General features: G+C 34.7%; 1 long non-coding RNA gene across 1 annotated transcript in view; it reads left to right on the top strand.

Moving 5' to 3' along the window:
* The window catches only part of LOC141277467 (uncharacterized), a 40,879-nt gene extending 28,636 nt beyond the window's left edge, over positions 1 to 12,243 (top strand). Inside the window, exons 2-4 of the long non-coding RNA XR_012328901.1 lie at positions 1,384 to 1,447; positions 6,043 to 6,118; positions 11,878 to 12,243. This is a non-coding gene — a long non-coding RNA (uncharacterized lncRNA). The remainder of the gene's footprint in view (positions 1 to 1,383; positions 1,448 to 6,042; positions 6,119 to 11,877) is intronic.
* The last annotated feature ends 1,410 nt before the right edge of the window (positions 12,244 to 13,653 follow it).

A 13,653-nucleotide genomic window follows, 5' to 3' on the forward strand; every position in this document is an offset into this window, starting at 1 on the left:
TTTTAAGGCCAAAGTACAGAGCAAAAAGTTAATAAAATTATTTTTGTGACTATTTAGGTAAACATGTTATTTGCATTGTTGAGAGTCACCATACAAATGCACAGAAGTTCGTACTCCACACACGCCTGTCTTTTAAACAAAAGATAATTTCCCCTTGAGCAAGGACATAGAGTTGAGTTCATTACCGGAATCAAGTATGGTGCTATGGGAATGGGAGCACACTTAGGCCAAACAGAGTAGTGACTAGAGCCGGCTACCAAGAACTAATTGCTGCACTTACTTTCCTGGCTCCAGAGAGCACTAAGGAGGCATGAGAACTGTCAAGCTCTGGCAACAGCCAGTGAGAAGCTGACAGAAGAAGTGAGGGGTGCTGAAGGTTGTTCTGGATGTGAACTGGGGAGAGGATGGCACATTCTCTAAAATCTCCACTTTCACATTAGTAAGGCTGCCTCTCTCTGTCCTTAGTACTCATCAGCAAACTGTGGTCCAGGTTTGCCTTTCATAGTTGTTAGGAAGACTCAGAAGCATGAAGTGAGTCCTCTTAATGTAACTCATTGGACTGTCCACCAAGAGTCAATCTCCATTCTAGGCAACTTTCTTCCTCCTTGCCGATGTTGCCATAAGCAAAAGAAATTCATTCCTAGTTCACTGAGTTTGAGTCCTGACTGAAACTTGACCTTGTCAAATGATAAAACAAGGAGGCTATTAGACTGAGGTGGCTCTAATGTTGGCAGCCCAGGTAAGCAAACCCAAACCTAAGCCTGCAAATGCCTGCAAATGCCAGGTTGTGAAATCAAAATGCTAAGGAAAACCAAGCACGAACAGCCAACTAAGTTTTAATCTATAGCCAATCAACAATGTCTATACTTTGCTTCTGCTTTTTCTCTGTACGTCTCTCTCCAGTTTCTGTGGCTGGAGCACTACTAACCATTTCTCGTTCAGCACTGCCCAAACCCAATCAAGTTTTGCTCAATTAAACTCTTAAAATACTTAATATGTCTTTTAACAGTCTTGAGATTTTTGAAACATTGATATGAAAGATAAAGAAAAATGCAGAGCCCTGTCTTACAGGAAGCAGAGGCTTGAATAGAGCTTTGAAGGCTATCTTGGAGGCTGTGGAGGGAAGTGCCACCCTGAGCAGATCTTCAATTATGCAAATGCAGCTTAGAGATCGCAGCGAGAAAGGAATCTGTCTGAAATGCTCTATTCAAAGGAAGAAATTACTCTGTATAATAATGGAAAATGGTGTCTCTGTATCATGTCGAGCTACTTTTTATTTTGTTCCCTTGAGAATGCTTTTACTTTCTCATAAGGATTGGAATTGTTCTGTGTTTGAAAAGTGTTCCTTGCTTTTTTGAGATGTGCTTTTTTCTTTTATTTCAGTTGCATATAAGAGACCGGCAGCTGAGGACCTGAAAAGATGAAAGCTCTTTTTTCATGGGCGATTGTGAGTCTGTTATAAGTGGTGCTAAGCCAGGCCCTGGTGATAAAGGGCAGCATCATGGGCACAGGAGCAAGCCCCCTTAGACCCACAGAGGCATTCTCACAAGGGCCACTCCCTGCAGAGGAACATGCCAGAGGCTGTGTCTGTTGAATAGCTGGATGAGCAGATAGCAAACAGAAAGCCAGAGCAGGGGACACATAAGGGGACTTCTGCCCAGAACACATAACACACAAACCTAAAACTTGCAGAAATTCCAGTGAGGGCAGCTGAGGGCTTGCTGGTGGGTATCATAATACAGGCACTAATATGAATGTGACTTTTTTTTTTGGTCATGTGGATGAAGGCAGGGCTCCCACTTCTTTGTTCATTTGGGTAAATGCTTGGAAAGGTCCTTTAAATATGAATGTCATGTCAGGGTTAGGCCCAACGTTAAACAGTTTATTTTAAAACATGGCATCATGTCAACATTCACCATGCATCTATTTTTTTTTTTTTTTTTTTTTTGCGGTACGTGGGCCTCTCACTGTTGTGGCCTCTCCCGTTGCGGAGCACAGGCTCCGGACGCGCAGGCTCAGCGGCCATGGCTCACGGGCCTAGCTGCTCCACGGCATGTGGGATCTTCCTGGACCGGGGCACGAACCCGCGTCCCCTGCATCGGCAGGCGGACTCTCAACCACTGCGCCACCAGGGAAGCCCGCATCTATTGTTTTAAAATAATTTGACAGTTTAGCTGAGCTATAACCTGTAAGAACTCCCAATGAAGGAGATAAATAACAAATTATATTGGGAGTTACGGAACTTGAGGGAAGAAGCAGGAAGATGTAAGAGAATGGAAATTAGAGTATTCCAGTGGGCACCAGTGTCACCACTGAGAGTCACTGTAAGAAATGACATGTCTGGAAGGGAAGGCCAGAAAATGGGGACAACTGCACTAAGTATAAATTTCATTATAACATTTGGTCTCTGGCCAGTCTGGAATTTACACTCACCATTAATTTTCGAGAAAAGCTCACAAATTTTACCTAAAAGCAAAAATCAAATAAAAAGACAAGAAGTCTCCAATCCATTGTAAACCTTGTAATATTTCAAAGTTAAAACTTAGCCCCAAGTCAAAGGCCTCCAGAGAGATGGTCCAGCTAAACTTCAGGGTACAAACTGATGCTCATGGAAGCTGAGGTGATGTTGATGGGCTATTCGAAAGAGATTGGCTTGCTATATCAAACCCCTGCCAGCCATAATTTAAAGGGACAGAAGTCATTAGTTTGCAGTGTTACTCTCTCTGTACCAATAAAACTTGTATTTGCCTTTCTCTGCAAGCCTCATCTCTCTGTAACTCAAGATCAGCCAGTGAGTGAGACCTGTCTTAGTAACAGTGACAGCCACCAATCTCAGAGCACAAAGCTGCACACATGCATCTGGTCTTCTGAAGGTTAATCAAGTTGAGTTGTTTTCTAAGCTGCACCTTTATTCTCAGTTCTGCCTAACTGAGAAGGGCAAAATACTATGGTCCACAAAGCTTATAACATTTGTTTTCTAATGAGAACAATCATACATTTAACTCAAAAAGGAAATTGAAGTTATAGCCTCTTGTTTAACTGAATCAATCATTTGAAATTTGATCACAAAGAAATCAAGTAAATCTTTCTCTGATTTGTTTGGATGTAATCTAGCAGTCAGCTACTAAATCCCTGCCCTTTGGAGAAGAGGTAAATTTAGCTTGAAACACCCAATTCCACAGCCTGTGTAATCCAAAGCTCTCCTCATGATTTATGTGAATTACTGTGAATTTATGCTCTCATGGTCCATTTCCCCGGACTCCTGTGTCTGTGAGTGCTGCTTCTGTTATATCTCATTCAACTCTAATGAGAACTTTCTTTGTTAACTGATTTTAAAAAATCCACTTTCAACAAGCATTCAGTGAAATTAGCGTACTTTACCAAAAGTAATATTTGGTGGTTGTAGAAGGAATCTAATTCAGTTTTCCAACATCCTGACTTCTCTTCTTTTTTCTCCCACTGCTGCCTCTCCTTGCATCTCTTTTCTTTTCCTTTCTTATTCCTACAGACTCCTTTCTTAATAATGACACAGGTAGCAGAGCAATCACCTTTTTCAAAATTGAGATATAACTGACATATAACATTGTGTAAGTTTAAGGTGTAAAATCTTTATCAGATATATGATTTGCAAATATTTCTTCCAATTCTGTAGCTTGCCTTCTCATTTTGTTTCTTGTTTCTTTTGCTGTGCAGAAAAATTTTACTTTCATATAGTCCCTCCTGTTAGATTTTGCATTTGTTGTTTGTGCTTTTAGTGCCATATCCAAAAAATCATTGCGAAGACTGATATCAGGAGCATTTGGCCTATTTTTTCTTCTAGGAGTTTTATGGTATCAGATCTTATGTTTAAGTCTTTAATCCATTTCAAGTTAACTTTTGTGAGTGAGACAAGATAGAGGTCCAAGTAGCTCCTTTTCCTCCAAGTAGTTATCCAGTTTCCCAACACCATTTGTTGAAGAGACTATCCTTTCCCCATTGGGTGTTTTTATATTGTATAGCACAGGAAATTATACCCATTATCTTGTAGTAAATTTTAATGGGGTATAATCTGTAAAAATACTGAATTACTATGCTGTCCACCCGAAATTAATATAATATTGTAAATCAACTATACTTCAAGGAAAAAAAAAAAAAAGCAAGTCTCTCAAGCATACCGTGGCAGAAAGACCCATGATTAGTGATGAATGTGACAAATAGTCACTTTTTGCCCTTTACTGAGGTAGGGACACTGAGTAAGGAAAACAAAGAAACACTCCTGTGTGTTTATTTTACTGTCATGCTACTACCAGACTCACAACTCTTCTGATACCAGATGCATGGGTTTTCTACAATGTCAAGCAATTCTGTGACACCAGCTGTGTGTCCTACAATTCAATTCAGACCTGACGCTATCAACCTGTAGTTAGTGTCAGATCCCACAGGTTAAGGGTGCAGTTGCAGAAGACTGCCCCCACTTCAGATGCCAGTTGCAAGTCCCATGTTGTCACCATATTTCTGACCCACTGACTATAAATCCTGGTTCCCAAGATCAGCTCCTTCGGTTCGACAGTTTGCTAGAATGGCTCATAGAACTCAGGGAAACAGTATATATCAGTATATAATATAATAAAGGCTATGATAAAGGATACAGATGAATAGCCAGAGGAAGAGATACGTAAGGCGAGGTCTGAAAGGGTCAGGAGTGCGGGAGCGTCTGTTCCCATGGAGTTGGGGTATGTCACCCTCCTGGTACATGGATGTGTACACCTACCCAGCAGCTCTTCGAACCCCATACTATTGGAATTTTCATGAAGGCTTGATTACACAGACATGATCAGGTACGAACTCTATTTCCAGCCCCTCTCTCCCCTCCAGATAATGGGGGAGTGGGCTGAAAATTCCAAGCCTTTAGTCATGGCTTTACCTTCTGGTGACCAGTTCCCATCCAGGAACCATCCAGGAACCTACCTACTCAGAGTTGCCTCATTAGATCAAAAGACATTCCTAACACCCAGGAAATTCTAAGGTATTTTATTTTATTTATTTTTTGTTGTTTTTGCTAAATATATTTTTATTCTTGATCACATTTATTTTTTCAAATAAAGATATGTTGTACAATTTTATAAGGAAAACAGCAAGTGAAATAAAGATATTCTTAAACAGATAAACACTGGACCTATTCATCTAGAGTGAACCTGTACTCCAAAAAAGTTAAAAGAAATTCTTCATACTGAAGGAAAATTATACTAGAGGAAAACACACAAAAGAATTATAATCTACTCTCTTCAGTAGAATTAAAGTCTGCAACAGTCCACGATTTCCTTGGGTTACAAATGAACCTAACAAAAGCAGTCTCTATTAGAAACTCAACAACCACGTCCTCTAGGTAAACTACCCAAAAGCAGATAAACAGAATACATGAAGAAAACATAGTGGCGAGATGTGAGATAATTTTTTTTCTAAATGCGCTAATTTATAAGGTTGCTCTATCATTTGTATCATTCATTCTCTTTAGATTCTCTTCCTTTTATATAATTATGTAATAGTCTTTATAATCCCCATTTTCCAAACCTTCTTGTTCACCCAACACCCCCTCAACCCCATCTCTTCATAGAAAATATTCTCTGAGAAATAAAGGGAATAAAAATTCCAACCATTCCAAATTTCTTCTCCATCCAATTTTTCCTGTTAGGGAACTATTATGTGAGATAGGAGATGAAATTAATGGGTTAGATTAGAGGAACAGCCATCTTTCTCAGCTCTAGAAGGTTTTCCTTTTAACAAATGCTTTCTGGCTTTTTCAAAAGATATCATACAATAATCATGGCCCAGACATTGAATATTTATGGAAGTTAATTGAGATTATCCAAAATAAGACCCTAGAACTGGAGTAAGGAATTAGAAATTTTCTAAATAGTTTGTCCTGTATTCATGGATATAATAAGAGTTAAATTTTTTTCTCAAATTGCAAATATATAAACATCTTTCTTGATATTATTTAACAGGGAAATCTAGATTTTGTCTGCTGTTCTCTTACAATTTTTTGTCCCTTTCTCTCCAAAGCCTAGAACTAAAGCTTGTTGCTTGACTAAATTCTTGGAGATAAAGTGTATCCTAGTACACTGAAGAGGAAAATAAGGTCAGTTGCCGCTGACCTTACTGCCAAATGCCAGTGAAAAGACCATATGTAGTTGGGAGAATTGGACCCTTTAAACACTGTCCATGTTGTACTTGTAGAACCGCTGACTTATATAGTTTTTGAGACCATTTGATAGTGGAGATGTGAGAGAATCATACAAGTCAGAAACCATTTTTGATTCCAGGCAACAAACTGTGCCTCAACAATCTTTACAGCTAGTGTCTTAAAGAGATTAAAGTTCAGTGGTATGAGGCGGATAAAAAGACCCCTGACATCTAGAATAATTCCATGACACCTATGCACTTCTGAAGAAATATACTCCCCCCAAAATATAACACTTATTCAGCCCAATTTTCCAATTCATAATCCCTGATTTGTGACTGGTTAGGGGAGCATCTATTTATGAAAAGAGATCCTCTTTGAATCAGTTTGGGGAGAAGGAAGTCACTTCATATGTGAAGATTGCATGAATTTTTTTTTCTAGCACCTCTCTACTATTTCAAAGCTCCTAGGATCAAGCACCTGTTTCTGCTTTTGACAAATGTTCTATTTTCCTGCAGGAACTCTGTCTTATTTAATGCTACTAAAAATGTGTAGAACTTCATAGTTTCTCAGTAGATATTTACTGAATGAATAAATGAACAGACTCATCATTTCATTAAAGGAGCTAAGAAGCATAAGCCACGTTAATTTCTTAGATACTGGGCATCACAGACCAAATTACATAGAAGGAAGGCTGGGAGATAAGAGTTGTACCCAAATGTTATAATCTCATTGAAATCATCTGAGAAATTGCTCCTGCATTCCAGCACAGGTTTGCTATTTTGGACTTTCATAGTTCATACTCCCTGTCTTCACTTCTCTGAAAATGGATGATCTTTTATATTTCTAGATATTTTTCTTAACTCTTCAATTTTAGCTATTTCATCAGCTATTTTAAGGGGATCCTCTTCACTTATTCAACTTTCCCTTATAATGCATGCCAGTTTTTGCAGTTAGATATCCCAGATGCTACATTCTTATAAAGCTGCAAAATTTTCTTTATTTTAAAAATATTTATTCAACTAATATTCTTTATTGCATATAATGAGTTAGGTGAGGACATGGAAATATCTAGTAAGATAAAACGAGTTTTATTTATATTATCAGTCTGACCTTAAATTCTCACTTTGTATATTGTGCATTAAAATTTTTTTGTATTAAACACTTTACAAAATTTTAAATAAAACTTATTAAAAACACCATAGATCACAGCATAGCTTACCAAGCCTTTTGTAAAAATGATAGTCAGCATTTTTTTTAAAGCTAATCAAGAACAGGTTAATACTAAGTAAATAAAGTAAAATAAATGGTATATTTGTGATGCTAGTAGTTTCCAAATTAATCATATTTAATAATGCAGTATTTGAAATATGTCATGGAATGTAGTTTTTTGGGAATGGCTAGGCTTAGTTTTTTCTAAGTTTAGTTATCTTAACCATTTTTGGAAAGCTAAAAAGTACCTGTAAAAAAAAATATATCTATTGATTATAATTCCTACATCTTAATCTTCTTATCCACCTAATTCTTGAGGACTAAAAAGTAGTCAGTTTCAAACAATTTATAGCTAGATCTTATTGCACTGGGTTTGACAACTTCTAGCTCAGTGTGTTTCCCATAGGCATAGAAACAGCTAAAGGAAGTTCCAAGGAGCCAAGTCAGAAGGTTATTTGAGCTCCTCCACTTAACTTTGCATTCCTTAAGGAGGGTATTTATTGAGCCCAATTCATAAAGTGAACTTTGTGATCTAGACAACCACAATTAAATCAGGTAGGGTTATACATTGAACTATGCTCACTTTTGTATGGTAATTGTCACGTTGCGTGATAAAAATATGAACGTCTTTGTTCATTTTTCTTAATTTATATTTTTATATGGATTTAAAATCTGAAGATTTAAAGTAATTTTTAAATAATTTTTAAGATATAAAAGCTTATGTTTTAAAAATTTCACCTTTTGAATAGTGTATAGCATAAACTTACCTCAGACCACTGTATAATAAAAAAAATGAAATTATCTTGGCAAAGAAGAAAAATTGTTTCCTTATAAGACAACATGGCGGCTTATACTATATTTCAATCAGATACAATTATTTTAATTTGAAAGCTGCAGTTATCTATTATATATATATATATATATATATATGTCTATCTACTTATCTATATCTACCTATCTTCTCAAAGTTCGTGTATTTTAAAGTGGAGTTTATCAACTCTCTTTAGCATTTTCTTGAGCAAATAATTTTGAAATGTATAAACAAAACCAGATAGAGAGGAATTATATGCTCTATGAAATGCTAAAGAGAGTTAGTAAACATCACCTTAAAATATACAAACCTTGAGAAATTTGTTAAAATATACTCAAAATGCATTAAATTAGAAAATGTTTCCACAGAGAGCTAACAATGAATGGACATGTAAAGGCAAATAGTTTAAACAGTCTTTTGTCTTATTAATTGGCATGATAATGCTTTAATAAGAAAACTCTCATTATTTCCAAAACATACTTTGTGCAGTGTAGTCTATTATTTTAAACTATATATTTTTATTTGAAGTCATAAAACATGCTATGGAATTTAAATTATATTAAAATTCAAAAAGATATTCTAAATTTAACATATATTTTTTAAAAATGTGTGTGGCTAAGGAATTTTTGTTTTAAATAGCAACATAAAGTCTGATTTCTAAGAATCAAAGAGGAGAATGTTCCTAAGGCACTAAAAATAGCATTTAAAAAAATAAACTCAAATTATTAGCATGTCTGAGTTCAAATCCAAGAATGATATTAAAGAAAAAGAAACAAACAGAGAGAATAGGAGATAGTGTTTCTTGCTATATAATAGACAAAAGTAATGATTTCTAAGAAATTTTAAAAATCATATAATATGGAGAGAACTTAATCAAGCTGGTCCTTAAATTGCTCTCGACATTTTTAACAATAATGAAAATTAGTGCCAAGATACTCTAAGAAAAGTAACTCAGCCTTTGTCCTGGACTCTTTCCATAGTAAACATCAAATATTTTAGGAAGTAAGTCTGTAAGCTCTGACCATATCCGCAAGGCCACAATAATGCAGCATCTTCAGTCAGGACAGGTTTGCTCATCCTAGTGAGAGCTGGCAATACCTCAAAGGGTGACTGGCCGTTATCACCAATAACTCTTTGGCTACAAAAGTACCTTTGATGGCTAGTGATCTATTGAGGCTTTGCCTCTTCCCTCTCTCTCTTCTCCTTCTTTTTCCTCTTCCTTCTCTCTGTCATTTTCTTTAAATAGATTATACATTCTCATGGTAAGATAAGTGCAAAGGTTTCACAAGAGAAAACAAGATCTTATTCCTCACTCCCATTTCCTAGAGATAAAAATTCTTACCAGTTCCCTTTTATCCTTTCACACCTATCTTGTACTGAGATGGGTATCTATACATACACTTCCTATTTTATTTAAACCCTAATTCTACCTTATTCTGCATATGGTTGTGTACTTTTATTTATTTGCTTTTACTAAAATGTATTTTGGGGGAAGATGCCATCTTTTTAAATGTTATACATGTATTGATTCATAAGTATATATGTCATATAGTATATTATATATGTCATATAGTATACTATAATGAATAAAGCTTTATTTGTGGGGGCATATATCAAGACAGAGTAATTTTCATGTACATGTATAAATACATCAGCAAATGCATTTCAAGATGTGGAATTTCTGGTTCAAATTCATGTGCATTCTAACTGTTATAGGTGTTGCCATATTGCCTCTATAGAGGTCTTACTACTTTATACTTCTGCCAACAAGGTATGAAAGTGCTTTTCCCCACATTTTTCAAGGCAGAGTATTAACAAAACTTTTGGTATTTGCTAATTTAATAAAGTGAACAGTTCTCTTTCGTTATATTTTTACTTTATTTTCACATTATAACAGTGAGATTGGGTAACTTTTTATATCTTCTTGTTCTATTTGCCCGTTACTTTCTGTTGGGCAATTGCAAATGTCCATAATGCTTTGGCAACCTAACGCTACATCTCACTTGAGTTTCGTCCTTATATGGATATTGGGATTCCCTGCCAGAGTGTACTGGTTGATGTTCACCGAATATAGTTATGTTCATAGACTAAATTATTTAGGTTGTTTAAAATAATTCAAGGCCCATTACCACTCTTTTCAGCAGTGATTCACTGAAGATCAAACAATGCAGTTAACTTTCTAAATATTCCTTCACTTAAATAATTGCATACATTTTTACTCTCGAAGTCTTTTTAAAACTTGGTTATATCATTATTGCAATTAATGAATAATCTTAATCTTAACCCTATGTGGAGTGAACTACTGTAATGATGTGTAAGATAACCTATGTGTCATTCTGATTTTTCTCAATGGTTTAAACCAGAAAACTGACAGTTTTCTTTAATTCTTCCTCCTCATCCACCCCAACATCTTGTCTGAGCTTCTTTGATTCCATTGACAGCAGGAATATCTCAAATCCATTTAAACTCTCTCCATCTTCATGCTACTCCATTGTTCACGGTGATGTCCTCTCTCACCATCGCAGTATTGTGCGCAGGCTTCTAACTGGCTTCGCCACTGCCATTCCTGATTCTCTATTCTCCCTCCACAGGTCAGTCAGGGTAATCTTTTCAGAACACATATTAGTTCACATTCAAATGCTTTCTGTTGAACTTAGGCTAAGTTTTTAAATTTTTAGCTTAAGCTTTAAGGGTCCTACCTAACTTTCTAACTCTAATGTATCCCTTTCCCCACCCTGCCTTGCTCACTGTACACTCTAATCACACTGGAATTTTTCTCCTCTCATGCATATAAATCTCTTTATCTTGAAAGATTTTCACTTATTCTGCCTTCAGCCTAAAACCCTCAAGATCCTACTGTCTTTGTCAGGTCTCAGTATAGTGTAGTATAATGCTATAATATACTCAGAAGTAGCATAATTTCTTCTGAGAAGCATTCCCTGACTCCCTGTCTCCATTTGACATTAGGAGTCCTATATTTTTTCTCCAAAGTGCATCCCACAATTAGTAATTATATATATTTTGGGGATTTGTTTGTTTAATGTCTTTCTCTCTCATGAATGGAAGACCTAAGTTTTCTTACTCTTGTTGTTCATAGTATTTCCATTGTTTACTACAGCCCAGGTAAAGAGGCACCACTCTTTACATTAATAAAGTACATTAATAAGTTAATGACACACTTTCTCCCTTCTAACAGTCAATAAAACTACAGTTTCATAGTGTATGACCAGTCAAAAAACATTTTTTCTAAATTGTTTTTCTATAATCTTGAAGCATAAAATTTTGAAAAACCTTAATGGAGAATGATTTAAGTGATTTCTTTTTGAATGAGAATACATATACTAATACTATATTTTATAATGATTTTCAGCTTTTAACATAAGAGGATTGTACCAACATTTTGTATGTAATGATATTTGTCACTTATGTGATTTGCCAGATGACAATATCCTATGAATAAAACATTTTCTAATATTTTTTATCCAGAGTTACAGAGCACACCTATTTCTCATTAATCCCCAAAGAAAAGTTGGATGGCAGTCCAACTAAATAAGCCTTTTTTTCCTTTCTTTTTGTTCTCTAAATAATGTAAATACATTTATCATTACGGTTTGGTGTAGTTAATTATCTTTCCACTTTACATTATTTTATTAATTTGGTTTCTTACTGACTACTCCCTTGTCTGGGTCCACAGATTAATTCATTTATTAACAAGTCTACTGATACTTCTAAAAGAGCTATCCATCTCTGTGAAGACATGACATTTTACAGATGCTTATATCCTTGAGGGTGGAAAGAAAAGTCAAAAGGAAGAAAACAGAAAGAAAAACTCATTGGTCAGCAAATGACATATTCACCCGTCCCCTCCAAAGAAGTGCACTACTCTTTAACATAAAAAGTGTTCCAATAAAGTGATAAACTGAGAACAGGTACCAAATCATCTGTCTTACTCTTATCTGATGTAGAGATTTCTGTGAAATGAATGATTCATTTGTTGTTGCTGTTCATGTTGTTAAAAATTGCTTTTGGAGGTATTACACAAAGGAGTTTTTTTAAGACACTCATGTTTCAGAAAATGTAGCAATATTTCCTTAGTTGTAAACTGTGGAATAATATGGATGTTGATATTTCAGTTGTGGGAACTCTTTGTTCTTTCTATATGCATTAAGATTAATGAACCCCTAGGCATAGTGTTTCAGAGTCTTATTTTTGTCCATTTCTACAACCGTAATCAATATTTACCTCTTCATGAATTAGTCTCACTTGATATCTTAAAAATCCAGCAACTTCAGTACTAATATATAACAGCAAACTTCTTAGAATATTGCCCCTAATCCTTCCTCTGTAAATTCTCAAAAGTGTGGTCCTCCACAAGTTATTAACTTTTTCTATTCTCTTTTCAATAGCTGGTTTTAGAATAGAGCAATGCTTTGGTACTAAGAATATACAAGTGCTAGATTTTACTGAAATGGATAAAAACTAACAACAATTTATTTATATGTGAAAAAAATGTAAAGACTAATTAAGAAAAGATAAACATGAAAAATATTAAAACTTATATGCAGTTTAAAAATTATTATTGTATTGTTCAAATTACAAATATGACTATTTGTAATAATAAGTATACTATGGTAAAATGCCAGTTAAATAAATAATTTTACTGAGTTTTCCTTTATGAAGTAATACTTTTTATGATGAAAAGAATTCCTTTAGACTTAAAAAGAAAAATGTATTGTTATTTTTAAAAACACCAAATTGAAAATGTTGTTAACATAACGAAAATCACATTGGAATTCCATGTGCTTTTGAAAAATTTCCCTTTTAGTTCTGAGGGATGATGGTATCACATTAGTCCCTTATTAATATTAGCATAAATAACTACTAGCTTTTTAGAAAAATTACTTGTTCATACGTATAGCTCAGATGAAGTCTTATCTCCATTTTTAGATAGTATTTTAGCTTGTAGAATCATATTAAAAATTAATTCAGGCAGTGTAATAGTTTGCAAGACCCCAAGGACACACTTACATGCTAAAATAAGTATTAATTTAAAATATACTTTTTCACTTGAAAATTTTAACACTTATTTAAAGCTATTAACTGAAACATACATAGGAAAACCTGAAGTTCAATGGAAGAATAAATATACAAAAAGTAACAACACATCACAGGGTTTTAGAACAGACATTATTTTCAGCCGTATCAGAAGTCACATAGTGTTTAAAAATATGTCTATATTTGTATAATGGATATAATCTATATCTATCCAACTTACAATTTTTTAACTAATAACCTGTCTGTGTCACTAATATCTCACTAATAAAATGATAATAATACTCATATTAATTTAGGTAAGGCATCTAAAAGTTTTAGAGTAGCGCCAGGCATTTAGTAAGCTCTCATTAAAGATTTGCTATTATATTTATTATTTATTAGATGGTCAAAGAGTTCTCAAATAAATAGTGAGAAC

This window comes from Tursiops truncatus, chromosome 21, assembly GCF_011762595.2.
Source record: "Tursiops truncatus isolate mTurTru1 chromosome 21, mTurTru1.mat.Y, whole genome shotgun sequence".
NCBI lineage: Eukaryota > Metazoa > Chordata > Mammalia > Artiodactyla > Delphinidae > Tursiops > Tursiops truncatus.